The following is a 23,882-nucleotide window of genomic DNA, read 5'->3' on the forward strand; positions in this document are numbered from 1 at the left end:
AGCGGCCTCTCCTCCGCGGCCGCCGCTCCCGCTCCGCCTGCGCCCGGTGCGGGGCTGCAGGAGCCCGGAGCCCCGGGAGGGCAGAGAGCACCTCCGGCCCTTGGCTCCGCAGGGCAGGAGCTGCCGTGCCCGGCCCGTGGCTCGCAGCGTGCCCAACGCACGGCCCGGCACGGGCACCGGGGCACCGGACAGCGCTGGCACGGACGCGGCTGAAGGGCTGCCCGTGGCTCCTCGGCCGGGGGCTGCTCCCCACAGGCGCGCAGGGATGCTTCAGCCCGGACAGACGCCACCGACAGCCCAGAGGAACCCCAGGGAGCGGCTGGCATCACCTGGGAACGGAGGCACGGCCGTTTGCAGAGGGGCTCTGACAGCAATCCCTGTTTCTGACCTCCCCGAGCTCCCACACAGCTGCCAGGTATGTCCCAGCCACCCCAAATCTCCTCCCTCTTTTCCAGCCTGGGGCCATCATCCACCAGCAGCACTTGAGCCGAGGCGATCTTCCCTCACAGATACTAAATGCCAAGCAATAGGCCTCGGAGATGCCTTGAAAGCAGAGGTTTGAGTGGGATGATGTTTAGAAATTTCCATCTGGAAGTGCAGAAGTGATGGAAAACTCACAGGTGGGTCCCACTGGAGGCGTGCTGCCAGCAGGGATGTGCATCTCTTTCCTGAGGCTGCTGCTGAGGCTCTGAAAGGAGCGGAGCTTCTGCAGGAGAGATGCTCTGCCTCAGCACAGGCCGGGGACGTATCCAGCCACCGCCTTGTCCTGCTTTAAAATATCAACTGGAGCCTGAGCTCCGGGGGGTGAAATCAGCTGAGTTCCAGGGAACTCTGTCAAGTGACCCCAGAGACATCCCTGGGGCTGGGGGATGAGGGTTTTAAATAGCAAGTTCTATAGAACAGAGACCTGTCCTTGTCCTACTGAGCTTCCCTGGAACCTCTGCTGGTTCCTGACACAGCTGGTGTTAAAGTGGCAGCTCTGCATGGGAATTTCCACTCTCCAAGAGGCACTGTCAGGTTATTCCAGCAGGAATTCAGTAGGGAATTAGGGGCTGTGGGTATAATTCATCTGAACTAGCAAAGCTGATACTGAACCCCAAATCCGGGCACCACACAGAGAATAATGTTTGTGCTAAAGCCCCTGGGCTGGGAAATTTCAGCAGCCATATGTACAGGATGATCTAAATCCCAGCAGCCAGCATCCCCCAGAGGGACAATCCAAGTGCCAGGGTGGGAAGCTCGTGTCCTTCCCCTGCTGCTGGTGGGACAAATTCCCTTGGCACAGCTGGCGGGGTGGGAGCTGAGAGCAGGAGGGGCGGGAGCAGGGATGGGAGATGAGGCAGCTGGAATGTCACCTGGAGCAGCTGAACACGTTCTGTCCCTGCAGCAGCCAGGAGCCAAAGCAGATCCCTCCTCGCTGGGCTAGTGGGCAGCTGCTGGATCTGCTCTGGGCAAAACTCCCTGCCCCTGCCAGGAGAGCTGACTCTGCTTTTCCTCCAGCTCCTGAGCAGTGTCAGGGCCACTGGGAGGGAGTTCAAACCCAAAAAATCCCCACAGTCCGCAGAGTGAATGATCCCAGCAGAGAAACGCAGTATTGTAATAAAAAACTTACACCTCTGTTAAAAAGGCTATAACAACACTATAATGGGGTTCCCAGGAACCTTCTGTTTTGCTCTTGGTTTTGTTTTTATGTGTTTTTAATCCCTCAACAGGCAGCTTGAAGAATTTATTCTGGGACTTAGAGGTTGAGCAGGGTGGGCTCTGGATTGAACTTCACCTCCGGTGCCACTTTGTGCGAACACAACTTGGCCAGGCTGGGTGAACTCATGGCCTCAGCTTTCCCCTCCAAAATGTCCCTCACTTATTTCCCTGCGGGTGAGCTGGGATTTGGCCCCAGACTGTCACTCCTCACCTCCCCGTGCCCGCACAGTGTCCGTTCTGTTCCCCACAGAGCCCTGGGGACACCAGGGGGTCCCTTTGCCTTCTCCTGCCCCTTTCCAGCCTGAGGCTCCTCTGCCCTTGTCCCACACAGCACAGGGGCACAAAAGGGGAAAGGCTCCAGAAAACATTTCTGCAATTAACCAGCAATTATTTCAATTCCCCAGTGAGAAGAACATGAACTCACAGCCACCGAGGCCTGACGGGTTCCTGCAGTGAGAGCTCAGTGTGTGTGTCCAGAGGTGAGTGCAGCATCTGAAAGGAAAAACACAGGGGAAAAACGTGATTTATTTTGCTTCCAAGTTATTTCAAGTTCTTAAAGCCCAACCAACTTTTGCTCTTGATTTTGGTTGGGTGAAACAGGAGCAGTGGGCAGAGGTCATGCCATTGATGTGGATGTGTGTGATGGTTTCTAGGGCAGAAAAAGTAGATTAAGCTCACCTTATGTCAAGCAGTTATTAAAAAAGATTTATAGCTCTTTAACATAACACCCTTTAATTACCATAATGTTTCTTCCATGATTTTAACTAATTCTCAGTGTATTTTATAAGACTTAAAATAACACCTCCTCCCTAACAGGCTCATAAACCATTAGACAGAGTCCTAATGCCTATCTCACACTTCACACATCTAACAGGAGACCCTCCCCATAACCAAACAAAACATCAAAATAATGTGCCAAAAGTAGTCCTTACTAACATAAAAAATACAACTCAACCATATCCAAAAACTTTATTTCCTCCAACACCAAATACTCTTCAAATTCTAAATCAAAAACTCTTAAAAAAACAACAAAAGCCATCAAAACATACTTCAAATATAGAAAAGCCTAAACATGTAAATAAATATTTGTCAAAGCCCACAAAAAATATAAAACAATCTAATCAATATCCTATATTAAAAAAACTATACAAATTAGCACCATTTGTAATGTAACATAAATAAAAATCTTTTAAGAAACATATCTCCCAATAAATAAAAAAAACCTGTAAAGATGTAAGTAATAATCATAAACTCAACAATCTAAAATTTCTCCAAAACCAAAAGACTTAAAAAACCTTCAATATTTATACATAATAACAATAACAGAAATAATAACAATATGTTAAGTCTTTATAAAATCAAACAAAATTAAATATTAATATATTTAAATACATTAAGTTTCTTTTTATCACTTTAATATTCTATTAAAATTAAGTTTGTTATTCCTTACTATCAAAATCCATTCAGTCTAAATTTAAATGTTATTTAATATAACTTCTCCTAAATTTTATTAAAAATAATTTATCTAAACTATAAAGTATATGGTTAATTTTCTTAAGAAAAATAAAACAACTCCAATTAAAACAACTAAAATAAACCACTAACAAACACCTATTCTGAAGTAAAAGAAACACAGTTTATTGTATCATCAATTTCATCGAAAATTCTGTTCTTCATCACAATCTCTACTATTTTTATCTTTTATAAATAACACCAAAAAATAGTAATTGCTATTAATATTACAGTATTTTAAAATTTTTACTTTATTTCCTTAATATGTAAATATTTTTTAAGTTATCCTAACTTCTTCAAACTCTTACTACTACTATACTAATTATATAATACAAGTATATTAATTTTTATAATAAACATTATTTATAAAGTATTATGTTTACAAACAACTTTCGTAGACTTTATCATCTCTTTATATAATTATCTAAGAAACACATACACTTTCTAAATCCTACTTTTTTTCTCTATTTATGCATCTCTTAAACCAAGTTGACTAATCTCTACACTAACTATAATTTAACCTAATGTTATCTCACACTTTTAATTGTTTTTCAAAATTCAAAAAAAGAAACTTCATTAAAAACCTCCTTCAAGCTGTTCATCTTATCACTTTCCTCAGTTATTATTGCAAAATCACTTAAATAAAAAATCCAACTACAACATTAATTTATTTTTCAGTTTCACACTTAAGTATTCAGTCTTTCATACATTTCCTCCACCTTCACACTCTCAATATTCAAATCCAAACTCACAATCCTGTCTATAACCACTTTCAAATCTTAAAAAAAAAGTTTATTATATTCAAAGCATCTCTATTCTTAAAAACTTCTAAAAAAATCCAATTATTAAATAATGTAATTAATCTTTAATCCTAACATTTTTACTCTTAATATATTTTTATATAATGTTTTTAAAAATAGTTGTTAAGTAACATCCACCAATTAAAATTTAAACTATAACCAAACCCTAACTCTACCTAAATAAAATAATTAACAACAAACCCAGGTGTCTTCTACATCAAAAATAAAATAATTTTAACTTAACAATTTTACTTTATCAGTATAACAAATTTATTTTTAAAATAAACTGAAAAACTCATTATCCACACATAATTATCCAACTTTCCACTAATTTAACATTTATCAACTGTTATAAACTCTAAAATAATGTGCAATCTTTTAATACTAATTATATAATTTAACCTATGTTACTAATTATAGATATTATCTAAGTAATTCCTAATTATTATCAATTTCTTCCTCACTACATACATTACTTTATTCTTATATTTCTTCATACTTATAACTAAAAAGTTATAATAATAACTTATTATCTTGCAAATCTCTTGCCAATTTTATAAAACAAAATGTAACAATACTTTATTTTTCATATCAAAACATAGTTTACTTATATCTCAACAAGTAGAAAAACCCAAGTAAATTTCAATGGGAAACATAAAACCAGATCACACAAAAAACACACCCACCACTCCACAAATAAAAAACCAATGTAAATACAAACATAAATTACTCTATGTAAATACAAATGTAAATTACACAAACGTAAAATACACAAGAATTGCAACTTATTTATCTTGTACGACACCCACAAAAAACTATAAACTTTAAGTTCCTTTATAAATATAAAAATCAATATTCTATATATCTTATTTAATAACTTACAAATTATAAAATTCTATCAAGTATTATACTTCTACTCTATCTACTTTATTTACTTTTAATTATATCACTTTACCAATTAACCAACCTAAAACAAACATTTGAATAACTTTAACTAAAGTTTCAAGTTTAAATACTTTGTATTTATCTATCACTACTCAAAAAAATCCATTCTTTACTTACTTACTTAATATACCAATAAAAAAACATTCCAAATAATCAATATAATAAAAAAACCTCTTACATTATTAACTCTTAATATAAAAATAATTACCAATTTAAAAGAAAAGTAATTTATCCATCAATAGTAATCAATATATAGAAGTAATTTTAAACCTTGAAACTTAAAATAAAAATGGTAGCATCACTTTTTATACCACCTTTTACTTCCACAACACTAAAACAATTAAATCAATTAAAATATTATCTAAATAAACAATCTAATTCTACATCCCTTACACTAAATATTAAACACGCAGTTTTACAAAAAAACAGCAATAAAATTTCTTTTATTAACACACAAATATAAAAATTTTAATAAAATGTATAAATTTATCTAACTACACAAAATCTACTTATAAAAATGTACAACTTTAAGCAATATCAAAAATAATAATAACTACTAAAACATAACAATTTAATAAATAAAATTTAACACCATAATTAAAAAACTTTTTAACAAAAGTATACATTTTAATAATAATAACAATAATGATAACACCTTATTTATGTTAATATATGCAACAAATGCTTAAGAAATCCATTAATAAATTTTTTTTTTATATACAGAAAGAGAGGGGAGGCGTGGGAATGGGGAAACCAGAAACTCCCACAGACACTGAAAGATTTGATCTGCAGCCTTGGGAGAAGCTGGGATTGATGTACCAATACAAGACAGCCATTAAGCAGGAAAATAATAAAATAACTTCTGTTTCTGTGGCTGTCAGTAGGAGCCTGCCCCGAGTGAGTGAGAGAGAAACTGTGTGGGCACGATGGGGAAGGGTTTGCAGGGCAGGGCTGGGGCTGTGTGGAGTAAACTGAGAGTTTACAAGTTATAACAGAAGCCATTGAACAAAGTACCCTCAGTGCAGCAGAACTGAGCAAAGGTGATGGGTTAGAAAAGCAAAATAAACCCTGTGGCAGCTGCCCCTGAGGTTAGAAAGTTCTGGCCTGCCTTGGAACAAAGAACTTGTGACTGCTTCTGAGCTACAGCCAGCTGCTTGCTCTTTAAACCCTCATGGCCTCCGAGGCGGGTGTTTATCTGAGCAGTGACTCGCTCCCAGCCCAAGAGCACTCCCATCCCTTCCTTGCTAACAGCACAGTGATAAAAAAAAGAAAAAAGATAACTTTGGACTCTCTCTGCGTGGGTTAGGGGCAGGGCCCTGCAGGGAGCAGGGCGCTCCAGCACCGACAGCCCGAATCCAGAGCAGATCCACGGGGGAGCAGCGGGCTGGGGACAGCTGGGGACAGCAATGAGCAGAGCCCATCAGCCTCCCTCTGGGGCTGGGACTGCGTTTAGCACACAGCTCATACCAGCTGTGGCACTTACACACCTCAGACTCCTTACCACAAACCAGTTCTGGTCTAGCTCTCAGGGTGACCTGCACCTCCTCCCCAAAAACCACAGGAATTAGAATTTCCTGCTGGTTTTAAAAACTCCACGGCAGCTTTGCAAAAGTAAATCCCAGCGGGACCCTGCTTTCCAGAGCACCCATCCTCAGCCATCTCCACTTCCCTGGAAAACCTGCTCCAGCCCCGGGCTGTACCAAGGTGAGCACAAGTCTGGAGAGATCAGAACCCTCGCCTGGACTGCTGCACTCGGAGCGAGATCCAGCTACAAATGGAATTTCAGAAATAGCCTCCAAAATGTTCTGTAATCACACCTTTAAAATGGCTCCACAGGGCAACAGCTCCGGTGCCAGAGCAGCACCTTCATGAGTCCTTGTGCCAGCCCTGGCTCCCTGAAAAACACAATAAACCAACATCACACAGGCCTTGTTTGCAGAATTCCTGATCCAAACCCTCACCTTTCCTGCCCAGCACTGAGGGAAATCTGACACAGTATTCACAGGTAACCTTTGTTGAGAGCAGTCATCACCCCAGTCCTCCAGCCTTGGCAAGAATGGACCCAACTTCTAACCCTGAACCTAAATTTGTCAGCTTTTGTTAGAAAGATACTGGAGAGTAAATTGTACAACAGATTTAAAACCTTGCACAAGGAATAATAGGCCCAGACAAATCCAGACCACCCCCATCTCTGCTCCACCCCATTTCTCCCAGTTTTGGGAGAAATATTGATATAGTTTGTAAATACTCCCCTTCCCTGCTGCACTGTCCTTCACTGCACGTCCCTGGAGAGGATTTACTCCATTTTCTGTGCCCAGCAGCACCTCTGCAGCCCAAATCCCACTCCTCGCAGACACAGCCTGAGCAGAGCTCAGGCAGTGTTCCCAGCAGCAATGCAATTCCGAGTTCCCTGGATTGCTCACGGGGCACTCGCAGCAATCTCCCCTCAGCCCAGACTCTGTGCTCAGAGGGAAGCGCAGCCCGATGGGACACAGCTCTGGCACCACATTCCCCTTGTTCCTGCTGGCCTGGAAAGCCACAGATAAACCCAGTCCCTCCGACCTTGCACCCTGAACCCCAGGAGAGCCGGAGCTGACCCCAGATCCCGGCGCCCTGCACGGCTGCGCTGACACCAGCACAGGCTGAGCGCCGCCCAGCACCCTTCCTCATTTTCCTCCCTCTGCTCCCAAATCCTGCCAGCCCTCCCCTGCAGCTCCTGCCCCAGCCCCAGCAGAGGCTGGCACCCAGCCCTGCAGCAGCTGGCAGAGCTGGGAATGCACCGAGAGCTCGGCTCCCCGGGCTCCCAGCCCCAGACCAGTCCTTGGGTGCCCGAACAATGCCCAGCCTGCCCCCCTGGGCACAGCCAAACACCACAGCTCCGTCAGCCCCAAGGAACTCTGGCATTTGCCTCTTCCCTGCTGCCCTTTCCCAGCACACAGGGGTAGGGCTGGGCTGTCAGAAATGGCATTCCCGAGGCACTTAATCCCAGCAGAGAGGAAAAGGGGAACCCTGCGTCCCTCTGACTTACCCCACAGCGTGGGCAGGACCAGGAGCCCTCCAGTGCACACCCCTGGTGCTGAAGCCTCTTGGCTCTGGCTGCTTAAACACTGAAGCTTCTGGCAAAGATGGGAGGAGCTTAATGATTTCTCCTGTCCTGAAAGAGAGGAGGAAATGAACATTAAGTCCACTGTGGAAGCCAAAGGATCCTGGCTTTCACACTTCTGCGGTGATTGCTCACTATGGGGTTTTATCCGTGAGAGGGGACAGCAATTCAAATATAAAAGTGGCATTTTCCAGCATTTTTATTCCTAACTATTTCAGACATTAAAAGGAAGCTCATTTTTCTTATTGCAATCTTAGCCTAATTTTAACAGAACCATTTTTATCCCAGGCCCCACTTGTCCGTCATTCAATCCTTTACCACGGGACTTTATACAAAGGAAGGGACACCTGGGTGATGTGTCACAAGAAATCCCAAAGAGAAACGTGTCCAAAACCTCACAGAGAAAGGTTTCAAGGCACTCCAGTGCACAGACAGCTGCTCACGCCTTGTCAGGCCACACCAGTTCTGTCACATCCACCTGAGCTGTGCAGGCGAGGCAAAGGCTGCCCTTCCTCCCAGGGAACACTGTCTGAGACCACAGAGAGCCATCCTGGGTGAAAGGAATGAAATGAAAATGTTTTCTGGCAGAAAATGAGCGTCTGTAATCAGAACCTCTGGACAGATTTAGTAACACCATTTTCATATGACAAATACAGGCCATGCCCATCCTTCCAGGCCAGGTGAAACCAGGAAGGAGAACTACAGGAAAAGCAGGAAGACAGAGCCCCTTATTTGGATATATATAGAATGCCCCTGGTTTGGTGGTTTGCCTTTGCTCCTAAGCTTTGGCTTCACCCCTCTCCAGAGGAGCAGGGAATTCCTCCAGGGTGAGGGGGAGTCTGGTCCCACTCCAGGATGTGTCCAGTAAAGGAGGGAAGTTCTTTAGAGTAAGTGACCAGTGTTTTTGTTACACACAAAAATCAAACCAAACAAACACTGAATTGGACTACACCGAGCTGCAACACAAAGTGTTCACAGCAGGCAGAGGCCAGAGGAGCACACAGCACCCAGAAGTACCATTTCACTTGGTTCTTCTGCTCACATGCATTTTAATTCTGCTTCGCTTCACAGCTGCTACTCTGCCAAAACCATTTCCATTTTCAGAAGCCTGTGTCACGTGTAGCCGAGGCTGGACATCCTCACTTGGGATTTCCACGTCACACCTGGATTTGCCAGGAAGCACGTGCACACACGTATGCCCATTTCTGTGATATGTCAGTCAGAAGTCATGCAACCCAACAACTTGCTCCTCATTGCACCACTTAGAAATACGTTAAAAAGCCAAAAAAAAAAAACCAAAAAACAAAAAACCAACAACCCACAAAAGAGAGAGCTTAGTGCAGCACCATCCTAATGTTCTGCTCAGGGGAGGAGAGAAAGAAGGAGGAAAGCTGTTCTTCCAGCACTCCCAGTTCTGGAGCAAGAAACAGCCAATATTGCCCTCACCTGCAGCTTCCCTCCTTGCTTCAGCCGTGCCCTGACTGCTGAGGGACCAGAGGCACCGCACAACCCAAAACTGCCAGCACCCACACCCACCACTGGTACGGACATCTTCATGTTCCACCTTTGGCCAAACAAACCCCAGGATGGTTCTGCTTTCCTGACAGACTTGGCAAATTTCATTGGCACTTACCAAGGCAACAGACGCGCTGTGTGGCTCCGGGGTCAGATCCCCTTTGGCACAAAAACCCGAGGGAAGATGGAGGGAAGGCTCCAGCAGCAAACTGAAATCCCAGACAGGCAGTGAAGGCTGCTTCTGGCAGGCTCCTTCTGCCTTTTGGGGCACAGGAACGGCTTTGGGACCGTTTGCATCCACGTGAAAAGCCCACACTGAGCACTTGGCTTTAAAGATGTTGCACTTAATGTTGCGGACACAGAATTGTTCTGGGATTTGGCATTTCCTGCACCCACACAAACACATTAAAAGAATTAAGTGCAGAGTCCTGAAGTTCAGTTATTCCAATTCTGTTTTGGTAGGGTCACTTGACATACCAAAACCCACAGCAACACTTAAAAAGTGAAAAGAACTTCCCCCCCACCCCCAAACTTTCAGTTTTCCAGTTTAGGGGTCCTCTTAAGAGCAGGTTAAAGAAAAGAAGAAAAGCCCAAGACCTACCATCACCTAGTGCACCAACCACCTGTTCTCCACAGATTTTCATTACCCTTATAGCTTTTCTAAGAAAATAAATTTGTATGTGTAAAAACCCATCCAGTAGGCAGATGTTTCTGAGCCCACACCTCGCAGGTAAAAGATCAGAGGAGGAGTGGCACAGAGGGATCCAAAAGTGCCCAAGAGAGGTTTGAGCTGATGTATTTGGGCAGGATTATTTGAACCCAAAGTGCTCTGCAGCTGCCCCAAGCCTGGAGTTTGCAGAAACAAAATTAGCTTCCCCTCCTGCCTCATTTTCTGCCCTCTCTGCTCAAGGGAGAATCACACCATGCAAATGATGGCAGAGAAATGGTGAGACCTGTCCAGTGCCCCCAGGAGGGCTGGCACCAGGGCTCATTCCCTCCTCTGGCTGATGGAACTTAAACCCAGCTGTTCTGGGATTTAGGGAGCAAAACCCAGCTTTGCCACTTGCTGTTCCACTCCCTGCCACCTCTGCACAGCAGGAATATTGCTGTGTTCTGTGTCACACCCAAAGCAGCAGCCCTGGGAGTGCTGCTGGAACCCAGACACCTTCCCCTTCTCAGACACCAAGCTGACTAGTCAGCCCCACACTCCTCCAAGGTCACAAAAAACACAAACCACTAAAAAATGGGTATTTTATACCAAACAGGACCCATTTCTGAGGTCAAACATCCCACGCTTCTTCCCTGAGCATTCCCAAGGCTTTTTGACACAAAAGTAGAACTTTGCACATGAAGGACCATTTACCTTGTAACAATATCCTCCCTAAAACTTCACACAGAAAAGACAGGCACTTGTAACAGCCTCGGGAACACATTTCACATAAAGCATCTTCTCCTGCCACATTCCAGCCCAGCTTTCCTCCAAGACTCCAATGTCAGCACAACTCTTACCTGTAACTTAGGGAATCCATGGCCACAGTAGCCCCAGGAAGAAAAACACAGGATTTGGTGGAACCAAGGAATGGAAGAGCTGCCCTGTCCCAGCTCTGCCTCCTCTGCCAGCAGGAGGAAAGATGCAGCTCTCAACCATAAGATCACTTCAGTTCAACCTTACAATAATCACCTGGCAATGCTAACTATTAACCCCAAAGTCCAGTGTATTATCTGTGTGCTATCTCAGAAAGTTCAGCTGGTCTTTGTGGGACAAAACCTGTTTTGGGCCTAAGAGCTGCTAGCTGAACTATCCAGCTGTAGATCAGTGTTCAATATAACCATTGGATCCTGAAGGGCAGAGTTGGTAACGCTCTGTAAAAGCCCAGGGGAGAGCCAGGCTCCAAGGGCAGCCCTTGGTGCCTCCAGCAGCTGCTGCTGGAAACGCTGGCAGGACTCAGTACAGACGGGACTGAACCTTGAGACAGCTCTGTCCCCTGGGACCCAGGGTGCCAGGCCAGAGAGACTGATGGAAATATGACACAAGCTTGATTTAAATGGACACTGATGGGACTGAAAGCCCTGCCCGGAATGTGGGAAATGGATTTGTAGAGAATTCTCAAAGCTTGACAGAAGGCTCACAGTGTGCATCTGTATGCAGAAATTGAGATAAGAAATGCTGACTTAGAAATGCTACGGAATGGGACATTGAGAGAGATAAATCTTCCTCACACAACGCACCAATTTATCAGATTATGCCCTTTTCTGACCCAGAGATGGGGCAACTGAGAAGTTTTTTTAAAAACTTTTTATTCCATTTTCAGTCTCACATGAAGGGTGAGACAATACAGATGTTATAATTCACACCATCACAATCAGAAGCCAAGTATTTCCTAATTACAATAAGCTTTTCTTGGCCTATCAGCTTTTGCTACACTATGCTGTAAACACCTTAAAACCAAACATCTAAAATTTTCCCTCATGAATCTTATTACAATGCATCTTTCCTAGTTCTATTTCTCTAAAGTATCTAGTCTTATTTATAAACTCATCCTTTAAAACTTGTTTCTAGTTCCATTTCTCTCTCAACAATGTCTGTCCTATTCCATAGCATATCTCAAAATTTCCATGCAGATACATACTATGTAAACCTTCTGTCAAACTGACAATTTTCTATGAGTCCATTTCCCACAGCAGAACTGCTGCCTGCCCAGCACAGGAGCTGCAAGTGCTGTTGCAGGGCACAATGTCTGAAGGAACACTGGAGCTGTGACACTAAAACCAGCAAAAGCAATTACTAAGTAGAAAGAGATCCTCACCTGCTCCAAGAACTGAACCTCTGTGGCTCTTCCTCACGGGGTGACCCTGCTCCAGGGAAGAATCTCCACAAAGCCCCGAGACCTATGGTCAGCTGCTGCCCTACCAGCAGAAGAACAAGGGGTTAATCCTCAGAGTGGTTTGACAAAACATCCATCAATGTGGATCTTTAATAAAGACAGCTTGTACCTATGCTTGCAACAGACTTTTCTATGTTATTTCCTCAAAGTCTCTGTTTTAATGCATTTGATATTAAAAGTGTTTCAACAAGATTTACCATGAGCTCTGCCATGCTCCAAGCCCTAAGGAAGAGCTGGATATCCTCACACTCACCCAAGCTGAGGCAGCTCTCACATGGGGAGGGAGCTGCTGCAGCATTTAACAACACTTAAAAATCACCCCTGCCTTGAGGGCGTCCAGACCTGGGAGAAAGCCCTTCCCTCCACCCTCTTGGATTTCCCTCCCTGCCCCTGGCTTTGCTTCCAGCTTGGGAAGGTTTGTCCTGGGGCCATTTCAGCAGCACAAAGGGCTTTTCCAACCTCAGGGGTTCCCCGGGAGCTCAGTGACTGACCCAGCTGCGCACCCAGGCACGGGGGAAGCTCTAAACACAGATTATCCTGCCCTGGGCCAGAGCACTCCAGGGCATCCTTGGAACAGCTGCAGAGAGCAGGAAAAAGACACAGCTGCAGCACTGATCCCGCTCCCTGCTTTCCCAGAGGGGCAGGAACACCATTTCCTCCCGATCCTGAGAGCTCCAAGGGAAATCCCTGTTAGGGTGGCACTGAAGGTGCCACTTTTCTGCCACCCTTGCCCTAGAACCACGGCCCAGCAGGTTTCTGTGGGAGCGGGGATTGTTGGTGCAGTTCAGAAGCTGCACATCCCTAAAGCATTTCCTTAGGAACATGAAGCTTCCCACGTGCATTTTGTAGTCCAGTTAGTAATTTCAGCGTATTTCAAGAGAGTTTAAATTGCAATGAGGTGACTTGGTGCCAGCACAGCATTAGCTATGGGCCATCAGGAGACTCACCAGACGACATTCTCTGCAGAGCCTCCATTCTCAGCACTCCAGCTGCAGTATTCGCATTTCTCACGGACTCCGAGCTGTGTTTCCAGGGCTCCCATCAGGAAACTGGTGGCTGCTTCCAGGGGCAAATCCCCAGGGCCCCACCGATCCCAAACACTGCTCCTCTCCCCCCTCCCTCCATCCTTTACCCCTTTTATAGACACGGCCCCAGCCAGGACACAAAAGGAGGCTCCCGGGTGCCTCCTGAGACTCAAATAATTCCAGGTGCATCAGGAAATAAATAGAAATAAGCTCGTCCCTTTTGGGGTAATGAATTATTTTTCTCTCCATTACCCCTTCTGTCTCCTATTCCTGTTTCCTAAGTCAAAACACCTGGACCAGGTGGGGTTCGGGGGAAAATGTCAAAACCGAGCCAAACTTGTTTTTCCAGCGGTTTCCATCAGGACTGTTCAGGTTTCCCCCGACCCTCGGCCGTACCACGGGAGCAGCTTCTCCGTGCGACCCCCGGGGGTGGCACAGGGACCCCACCCCGCTGCTCCCCGGGAAACAGAGCCCAGCGCAGCCCACAGAACCGCGGCAGCGCAGCTGGGAGCGCGGCGCGGGCTTTATTCCCTGGCACACGGTCCCGGGGAGCCCCAAGTGCCGGGACAAACCCGTCCCACACAGCAGCTGAGCATTTATCGAGCAGGATGTTTTGGAGGGGATCGCGCCCGTTCTTTTTTGCCGCCTTCCCTGCCCGCGGCTGTGGCGGGCGGCGGTGCTGCCGCCTCGTGGGCAGAGAGCGGCACTGCAGCCCCGCCATGCTGGGAGCGGCTGCCGCGGGCTCGCCCGAGCTTCCCGTGAGGGCGGCAAAAAGGGCGGGAAAATCTTGGCTGTAAAAGGACAAGTTGCATTTTCTGTTTCAGAGCTGTATTCTGGAGATATTACAAAGTGCTGCCCGTGTCACCAGAGCTGCCTATGAGCTGACAGAGGATCGCAGCCTCCTGACGTGGGTCCCGCCCGGCTTGGAGAAAAGGTAACCAGAGAAGTGCAGGAGAAATGGGAACAATTTTCCTGCCCACAGTAGAAGAATTCTGTGGCTGAGGATGAAAGCAAGGGTGACAGACATGGAGACAGGGGCACCAAGGGCTGCCCTGGCAGAACTTGCTGAACTCTGAGGCCTCCCTTGTGTTTTTGAAAACAGAATCAAGATGCTTTCAGGTTGTGGTAGGTGGGATGATGGTGGGGGGGCTTTGTTATTGGGAAATCACTGCCTTGAAAAAGCAAAATGACACCTTGTGCTGGTGTCTTTACCTTTTAAATGTCAAGCCTCCTCAGTTTCCATCCTGTCGCAGGACGGGAGGTGGCACAGTGGTGGATTTGAGCTGTCTAGAACATTATTTCTCCTCCCCTTGCCTCTCCCTCACAAAAATAGAATATGGTCCCCTGTAGGGGATGGACCAGCTGCTGCTGAGGATCTGCCTTTCAAATATGCTTTTCAAATGCCTTTTAAATACATTTTTTCCTTTTTTTTTTTTTTTTTTTTTTTGGGTTTTGTGTTTGCTTGTTTGGTTAGTTTGGTTAGTTTTTTAGGTTTCTGGAGAACAAGGCAATAAATAAAATTATTTCCTTACTCCATACTCTATGAGTAACAAATTTAGAAGACAAGAAAGAAGACAAGAATCAATCCCAGGAGAACAGGAAACTTCTTCCTGTTGAGCTTGTAAATGAATTTCTGTGTGTTTTGGTCACATTAATCAAACATATTCGGTAAGTCCTTTGTTTTGTTTTTTGTTTTAGTAGGTTTGCATTTCATCCTTTGTCCAGTTTAAACTTTATTAAGGCCAGGAGGCTTTCTTTATTTCTGCTAGATGGATGGCTTTGACAGGAGGATTTAGGTGTTTGAATACATGGGGAATCAAGTAAAATGTGATGCCCAGTTGCTGTCAAGCTGAGTGAGTTGTTCAGCAGCCTCAGCTCTGTGCTGTAATACCGTGCTGTTGTGGAGGCGTTTAGGGAGATGAGGCGTTTCACGGTCAGCGACAGCATCCTCTCCAGCAGGGAGCTGCTGCTGCTGCACACGTGGAGCCTTGTCAGCAAAGAGCTGCAGCTGCAGGAGGACCTGCAGACCCTGGTTCAGAAGGACCAAAACAAAGAATTGCTCAGTAAGTGCTGAAATACATCAAGCAAGGCGTATTTTGTTGTAGCTGTTGCAGGCCAACAGTTCAAATGAGGCAAACCTCTCTGGCAGTAGTACTAACACCTTCTGTCTGACTGATATACCTTGGGGGAGGAGGAAAGGAAATGGAAAGGCATTTTTCAGATCTTCCTTGTGGTGATTTTGACCCTTAACACAATTTGGAAGCCTTGGAGAAACGCAGTTTATGAAGGGAAAGAGCTTTAAAATGAAACTTAGTGGCAAATCTTGAGTCAGGCTTTGAAAAAGGGTATTTTTAATGAAATCTTAAGAGAAGAATCAGTGCCTGGAGGCTTTGTGCTCAAAGCTGTGAATAGGGATCTGAAAGAGACGTGTAAGTAAAAACAATAAGTAAGTAAAGCAAGCGAAAATTAATAGTTGGTATCTCTTGTCACCAGTTTTAAAGAAAGGAAAAAAATGCAGGACTTGTGTGACTTCTCTTGTTCTCTTTGTGAACAAAAAGTGCAAGGAACTTGGGAGTGGGAGGTCTTAAAGCAGCACTATTTTCCTGCAGCAGCAGCAGCTGCTTTTGGTGCACATTAAAGCTTCTGTGGGTTTGTTTAAATGTTCTGTATCATTAAGAAAGTGTCATGTATTTAGGGATTCTGTAAAAGCTTTAGCTTTTCTACTAAAAAAAAGCTCTAGCTTTTCTAGTTTTTTCACTCTTTAAAACTCCTCAGAAAGACGTGAAGTGGGTTGTGGAGTGATGCCTGTAACTTAGTGCATGTGTGGGTTGTGTTGCTCCAGGCTTCAGGAGCTTCTCTCGTGCCCAGGCTGGGTGGTCCAGTTTGGAACAGGGTTCCAGCCTGGAGTCCCTGGAGCTCCTGGAGCCCCTTTGAACAGCACAGGCTCCATCAGGCTGCTAAATGAGGCTGCTACTTGCCATTGTAACAACTGAATCAGCACAGGAGAACACCTTGCTTCACAATTTTGTTCTAGGAAAATCCTTTGGAGTATCTGATGTTTGTTTTGATGGTGGTTATCTTCTTACAGAAAATATTAAGGACAAGAACAAACCTCAAGCCTCATCTCGTGTGTATCGTCACACTCAGAAAAAGAACGGGGTGGAAGAAGATGATGCTGCTGCAGATGTGGAAATGTCTGAGCTGGAGAAATGCAGAGAACATCTGAATTCCATCCTTGCCCACTGGGACCCTGTTTTTCCACACAGGGAGGGGAGACCCTCAGAGCCGGTGAAGGTGGGGGTGAGGCAGTGGCTGTCACCTCTGCATCTGTTCACATTGTCACTGCGTGGCGTGAGGTCCCTGGCTGGGCAGAGCCCCTCGGGGAGCAGGACGTGTCCCCAGCACCGAGGTGGCTGCGGAACTGCATCCCGGCGGCCGCGCGGGAGATGTTCAGGGATGAGACACTGAGGAACAGCCTCTTCAAGCTTTGCACCCGGCCCTGCCAGGCCAGCAGCACCTCGGCTGGGCTCTCCAGGCAGCTCGGTGGGCTCAGTTCCATCGTGCTGCAGCTAATGGAGGAGCAGGGCCTGTTCAGCACCTTCCACGGGCTTGTGAAATCTCTGTGCCTATCAGCAGCGGTGGAAGAGGATGCGGACAAGACAGGTGACTTGTCTTGTTCTTATCACTTATGTTACAAGGCAGTGGTGGGAGCAACTAGGGAATTCCATGGCTTTTTAAATCCATTCAATCAGCTCTCCCATATCCACCCAGGCTCGTGGCTTCCCAAAGCAGAAGCTGTGTCTTTGGTGGGACGGGGGCAGGAGTGGGCAGCACAGAGCGTGGCCACACTGTGAGGTTTTCTGACACTACAACACTGCCACTCCCTCTAAGAAAACTTCCCATTCAGGGACTAAATTGGAATAAAAGGTGTAAAGGAAATATAATTCCAAGAGGGGGAATAGTCTGCAAAAAAGCCCAGCTCCACTGGGCCTGGATGCTGATCCCTGTTGCTGGTCAGTGAGAGCATCTGACAGGTCAGATTTCCAGCTGCTTTATTTAACAGGAAACTGGTTTGTTCCTTCTTGTGAGTAGGATCATTGGCTTTCCATGGGCAAAGCTCCTCTGGATTTTCCAGCTAGAAAAAGAGTTAGGGAACTCTTTGAAAACATAGTCCAGGAGGTACCAAGCAGCTTGGCTTGGTAATCCTGTGGGGGAATAGAAGCATATCTGTTCTGATTTTTCTCTCCTCTTTCTTCCACAGCTGTGTCTGTATTCCTGACTTCCATTTGCCTTGGAGACATGTGCCTTGGAACACAGGAGCTGGATGTGTTACTTACCCGTGTCAGATTGATCTGCACTAGTGCAGATTATGAGTTACAGGGTGACTCAGACACTTGGAAACAAGGGGAAGAAGCTGTTATGTCTCTTTGCAAAAAAATTTGGCTCCATCAGGGCATTAATTCAGGGGACTAACACTTCACCTTTAACGTTCTTCTCTGCTCTGTCTGCATCGCCATGAGAGCCTCCTGAGATGTCCTCATATAGACCTATTTGTTTGGTCAAAAAGATCAGTATTTTATTACTGGGTGCAAACTCAGGGGGAAGATTTGATTCAACATCTCTCAGTGGGAACTTAAAGTTCCAATTTCCCTTTTCTTGAACAGTTTGAGAGACGATATTACTTATGTCATTTTTATTACAGGCATTTTTATCTTTCTGAAGAACCAAAAAGACTGTTTGTGCGTGTGTCTCAGCAGCGGGCCCAGCACAGGCAGGCAGGTTTGGAATTTTATTTGCTATGCTGCAGGTGTATTCAAGACATCGTTCCTCTTTGTTTGACAGAAGGAAGACAAAAAACTAATTCTTAGCAAAAGAGGATGTTTTCTTTCCTGTCTATCAAGCAGCCAAATATCACCAGCTAGCTATCCATATTTTAAAATCAGCTGGAGAACTTGCATCCCAGGGACCTGGGGACTGTCTGAAGAGAGCTCTGGCCAGCTCTGTTAGCTGTTAAGCACCCTGGAACAGCAGAGAGGAGGCTGGAAGAGTTCCAGTGCCCCAGTACCCAGAGACCCACCTGGTCAGGGCAGGTCACTCTTAGGCAGTGCTGCGACTGACCTGGGCCCAGGCAAAATCACAGAACTGGAGCTGAGCTAAGACACAACTGAAAAAGTCTTTCAAAGGACAGGGAAGCTAATTCCAGACTCTGTGGGTTTGGACAAAGACAAGTGCAGTGACAATGTCTGATATCATTTTCTGAGGGAGGTGTGATTGGAAGGATGAAGGCACATCTGTAATTTACTATGAGGGTGCTCATGCACCACATCCAAATACTGAATGGAGTTCCTCATGGTAAGAGATCTGTCTGGAGCCAGCAGGGAGCCCCAGGCCCTGGATTGAGTCTCTCCAAGAGCAAGAATCAGGGATGAGGGATGAGACATGCAGATCTTCCAACTCTCTGGGCACCCAGCTTGGGTTTCTCTCCAACATTACACCGTCTGGTAGGAAGGTGATAGCCAGAAGAATTGTGTTGTGCATGGCTATCAGGAATGCACAGCCTCCAGTGAAGTGCATGGGACACCTGGAAGGAGCTGGCCCTGTCCTCTTTCTGCTGTGTGAAGTTCCAGCCTTGGCCAGGAACCATCTCTGGCTGCAAACCCTTGTTTTTCTGTGTCATTTTGGATGTTAATACACATCATTGAAGCAAACGTTAATTCTCTGCATCCCAGCAGTGTGATCATCAGCTGCCCTGGCAGGCAGGTGGGTTTGAAATCAGTGGTCCTGTGCTCCAGACCTTTTGTCTTATTTCTGTGGGATTGTGCAGTGCTGACAAGAGGGACTGGGACATGGATAGCTCAGGGCAGGGCTTGTACAGGCATCAGCCTTCCCTGCTCTCCCAGAGGCACCCATCGAGATGGGGCAGCCACAACTCCTCTGGGCAATGTGTGCCAGAGCATCCCCACCCTGGCAGGGAAGGATTTGCTCCCAATATCTGATGTGAGCCTACTGTCCTTCAGTGTGCACCATTCCCCTGGTCCTGCCACTGCACCCCCGACAAAAAGTCCTTTTCCATCTCTCTCACTGGCTCCTTTCAGGCACAGTTAGGTTACCCCAAAGCCTTCTCTTTTCCATACTGAACAATCCCACTTCTCTCTGTCTTTCCTTGTACATGAGCTACTCCATCTCTCTAATCCTGGTGGACTCAGCCCAGCAGGTCTGTGCCCTTTTACTGCTGGGGAGCCCAGGGCTGGATGCAGAGCCCCAGGTGGGACCTCCGCAGAGCAGAGCAGAGATACAGGATCCCCTCCCCATCCTCTGCTCACCCTGCTTTGCTGCAGCCCAAACCCAGCTGCCTTTCTGGGCTGCCAGTGCTCATTGCTAATGATTTACCAAGATTTTGGCACCTTGAAATGATCCCAGCAATGATTCAGGATAAAGCCATGCCTCAAATCTTTCATCAAATATATATATATATATATATATATATATATATATATATATATATAATTGCATAAAGTATATAATATTTATATGAGGTGTGTATCCAGGATAAAGCCATACCTCCAATCCCTCAATAACTGTATAAAGTGTATGTATAGAATTGCATAAAATATATAATATTTCTGTAAAGTATGTATCCAGGATGAAGCCATACCTTGAATCCTTCAATAATTACTCTGCCAGCTCTTTACACATTGCAAGAAGCTGCTCCTCAACCCATCTCTCACAGGGGGCCTGTCTGAAAAAGCACAAATCAATGGCACAAATGGGCTGGAGAATGTTTTCACAGACATCGCTAAGTGAAGGCTGTTTTTTTTTTTATAAATGATCTACAGTTGTAGATGAATGACCTTTTGCAACTAAATATGGTGTTAATAATATCTACATCAAGTCAATGTCTTAACTAAACCTCTAAGTCAGTATCTTCTATGTCAAGTTATAATTTCTGAAAGCAACTTAAAATGAAACCTCTCATTGTTAATGTAAAGCATTATATTTTTTAAAGACAAGTTTCAGAGGAGAAGTAAAGAATCATATTATTAATTTGATGGAAACTTAGCTACTGTGACTGGAAGGAATTTTCTGACTAGAGGAAAATTTTTCAGTTCGGTCTAAAAGCGTGCCCATTAATTATCTGCCATATTTTCAGAGACTACCATTAAAAATAATCAAAGAAAGCATATAATAAACAGATCAAGATAAATGGTGTAGAGAAAGCAAAATTAGGGTCCGAGGGTCTTTTAATGACACACAAAAAAAAGGTAGAAACTTGAAAATGAGTGATTTTGTATTCATTGTTGCAGAGGTCAATAATTTGATAAAAACCAGGCTGAAACTCTACAATTGTGTAAACATCCATGGATTTGATAACAACATTGCTGTAAACCATTAAGATGCACATTTTGAGATTTAGACTCAAAGTCATTTTAATCTATTGGGAGATTCACTGTGACCTAATGTCAATCACATTATCCATCTGCCTGCAGAAGCAACCTTACAGCTTCTTCATTTGAAGCATCTAGTTCCAGATACTACCAACAAGCAGAAAACTGTCGGGATATCTATATTTGATATAATTTATAAAATATTTTCAAAATTTTGTAATTCCACAGGACAGATAAAAATATTATAGAAATGTGTTTTTGCATAAGTATTAAATAAGATTTTCATTATATAAATAATAATATAAATACTATTCCAACTGATAAAATAATATTTCAACTAATATCCTATTATTAGTTGAAATATACAGTTTGAAGTTGAAAAAAACCAACTGGAGTAGATAGAAAATACACTTAAGCAGAAGAGTTTAGTTTTTGCAGAAAAATTACTTCTCTTGCAAGGGAATTACATCATCATACAAGGTGACATGGAAATTAGTGTTTCGTGATGTGCTGCCATTTCTTCAGCAGGTTGCAAAAGACTACACATGAACAAATTTATATTACTAGATCCTTCTCTTTATATTTCAGAATAGGAAAGTATTTGAAGGTATAATGGTACAGTTCAAAATATATTTCACTCTTGTGATTTGGTGTTCTGTAAATCTCTCTCTCAAAGCTCTTTTTAATGTATTTTAAAGATGGACAAAAAAATGAGTCATCCTGTGAGCAACTGAACTGGAAGAAAAAACAGTGACAGCTACCTTGGGTGAACCAGCAGAAGTGATGTACATTCAACAATAGCTCTAAAAAGAGTAGTCTGAAATGTCTACCTCAAAAGCTTGATGAACCTTTCCAGATTTCTTAGAAATAGCAATAAGGATAAGCAGCAGAACAAGAAATCTTTGAGTACACAACCTCCCTAAAGACTGATTTTTAAAATCGTGTTATTTGATGCAGTTGAAGATTTTCATTAACCACTCTATTGCAAACATCTTAGGTTTGCCAGTGTGAACACAATGGTTAAGTCTCCAATAAATCAACATCTGCAAGAGCCCCTTACTATGAAAAATAGTGCAGGCTTTACTTTTGAGGGTCTATTTATTTTAATCACTATCTGCCACAGACTTGTGACTTTGTGACAAAGAGTGACAATTTCTTCAGGCTCTGCGACTGAAATCTAATGGGAAACACAAGGGCAATTCAATGACTGAATCAGAACTGCTGCACAAAACCATCAGATCATTTTAGAAATATCACCTTCACTGCTTTAGTACATTGAATGTAGTAGTAGGCTGCCAAGTGTTGTTGACCTTGCAGCAAACCTGTTGCACCACCCACAGCTGCTTAGTTCAGAGAGGAACTGTGCACCTCCATGTCTTCCCAAAAAAGCTATTGTCTCAAAGAAGGTACATTGTAGGAACGTGCTCCCTGTTGACAGAGTAAAAAAGTTACTTTTTGTCTCCTTAAAAAGGACAAAAGCTTAGAAGTTTCTCTCTTCAATTTGATTAAAAGACACCATAAATTTTCTTTAGAGACTTCACTTCAAACTTAAGGATAGTCAATTAGACAGAAGCTAAAAATTCTTGCTTAAACAATTCGCTAGAAAAGAAGAGAACAAAAGAAGTAAATAACTCTTGTGAAGTGGTTTAGCAGCAGCAAGAACCTCTTGCCTTGGCTCAGTTTTCCTCTGTAAAGAGCTTTTGTGTTTTGCCTTTTATTAAAAATTTTTGTTTCCAGCACTGTCACAAGAACCATCCTATTAACTTTATGCCACCTGAGGTAGCTAAGCTATCAAAGTTATAATGTTTGTCTATGAGAACTTATAAGACCTAGCTCGAATAGACAAATCATTAGTACATCATTAATCTGAGCAGGTAAATACAGTCATTGCTGTTATCAGCACACCCAGCATTTTTGATTCAAGTAACTCAACTGTTTTACCCAAACTCCAGAGCCACTTCTAACAGCAAGGTGTCTTCATCCAGCGTAATTCACTAAAAATTCACTTTAGTGAGCTGACACAGAGTTGTGGCAATATTGACCTCTATAGAGCACTGCTGAGAAAGCACTTTCTGAAACTGGAATTTTCTCCACAGCCACAGGAGCCTGCAATGTGAATTGGCAGTAATTTCAAAATGGCACAAATTATATATATGGGTACCAAGGTGGTGGATGGGTAGCGCCACAGGATATACATGTGGTTTATGTCATGGCATTCAGCACAGAACTTGAGATATATCAACCTTCATAGTCTTGTCAGTCTAAGCCACAAATCCCCAGATTTTGCGGGTGGCAGGAAAATTTTCTAGTATAGGAATTCTAGGAATTTTTCTAGTTTACTTTATTGTTCACAAAATAATACCTTTGTTGAACATAATCCTTCTCTTGAAGAGATTTACATTGCATTAGTGAGGGTTTCAAAAGGGTCTCTGTAGCCAGCATTTGGTTTAATGCTTGCTTAAACCTCTTTAACATGAGAAGGTGCAGAGTTGAGTACGGCAATTTCAGCTGAACAAATAGAATAAATACTAGAAAAAACTCCTGTTCAACTAGAAAATTTCAGTTTAATATTTGGAAACTTAAACAAATTAAAGGTCAGTGACTATTCAGCTTGGGAGCTAGGAGCCCACCCACTGTATTCCAAGAACAACCTAACCTTTCCTATCATCGGGCCACTCTTCTGGTTGTATAAACCAATTGCTCTTTACTCTTGCAAAAAGGATTTCTAAACTTACTGGGAATTGAAATAATCAATCTTATTCACATGGCCATTGATTAAAAAGCCACTTGAATTTTCCTCTGTGGTATTTTTGTAGAATAAGGGCTTTTCATAATAATAAAGGATGTTAATTCCAAAGTGGTGTTCAGCCAGTTTAATATTTGTTGCAGAAAAATGTAACTCAGCATTTTACACAAGAATGGGTCTTGTGATTTCTTGAAAATTTTCCATTGTTTGGTGTCTGGAAATTCTTAGAAAATTCTGCTAAATACAGTTTGCTTGCTTTAGAGTT

The 23,882-nt window shown here is 43.9% G+C and overlaps 3 long non-coding RNA genes across 6 annotated transcripts; 2 read left to right on the forward strand and 1 right to left on the reverse strand.

Moving 5' to 3' along the window:
- The first annotated feature begins 421 nt into the window (after positions 1-421).
- Positions 422-12,582, forward strand: LOC121470038 (uncharacterized). Of its 3 annotated transcripts, XR_012056163.1 has the most exons (4): positions 422-620; positions 2,106-2,180; positions 5,682-5,834; positions 6,599-8,495. It is a non-coding gene; the product is annotated as an uncharacterized lncRNA (long non-coding RNA). The 3 variants fall into 3 exon arrangements; XR_012056162.1 differs by lacking the exons at positions 5,682-5,834; positions 6,599-8,495 and adding an exon at positions 9,133-12,582; XR_012056161.1 differs by lacking the exons at positions 5,682-5,834; positions 6,599-8,495 and having other exon boundaries at positions 2,106-4,213.
- Positions 6,742-9,129, reverse strand: LOC121470037 (uncharacterized). 2 transcript variants are annotated; one of them, XR_012056165.1, is made up of 3 exons: positions 8,409-9,129; positions 7,987-8,112; positions 6,742-6,853 (listed from the first exon to the last, which is right to left on the reverse strand). It is a non-coding gene; the product is annotated as an uncharacterized lncRNA (long non-coding RNA). The 2 variants fall into 2 exon arrangements; XR_012056164.1 differs by lacking the exon at positions 6,742-6,853 and having other exon boundaries at positions 7,640-8,112.
- A 3,369-nt stretch (positions 12,583-15,951) lies between the features above and the next one.
- LOC121469913 (uncharacterized) lies at positions 15,952-23,728 on the forward strand. Its single transcript, XR_005980231.2, has 2 exons — positions 15,952-17,149; positions 17,748-23,728. It is a non-coding gene; the product is annotated as an uncharacterized lncRNA (long non-coding RNA).
- Positions 23,729-23,882: the final 154 nt, after the last annotated feature.

This window comes from Taeniopygia guttata, chromosome 5 (assembly GCF_048771995.1).
Source record: "Taeniopygia guttata chromosome 5, bTaeGut7.mat, whole genome shotgun sequence".
Taxonomy (NCBI): Eukaryota; Metazoa; Chordata; class Aves; order Passeriformes; family Estrildidae; genus Taeniopygia; species Taeniopygia guttata.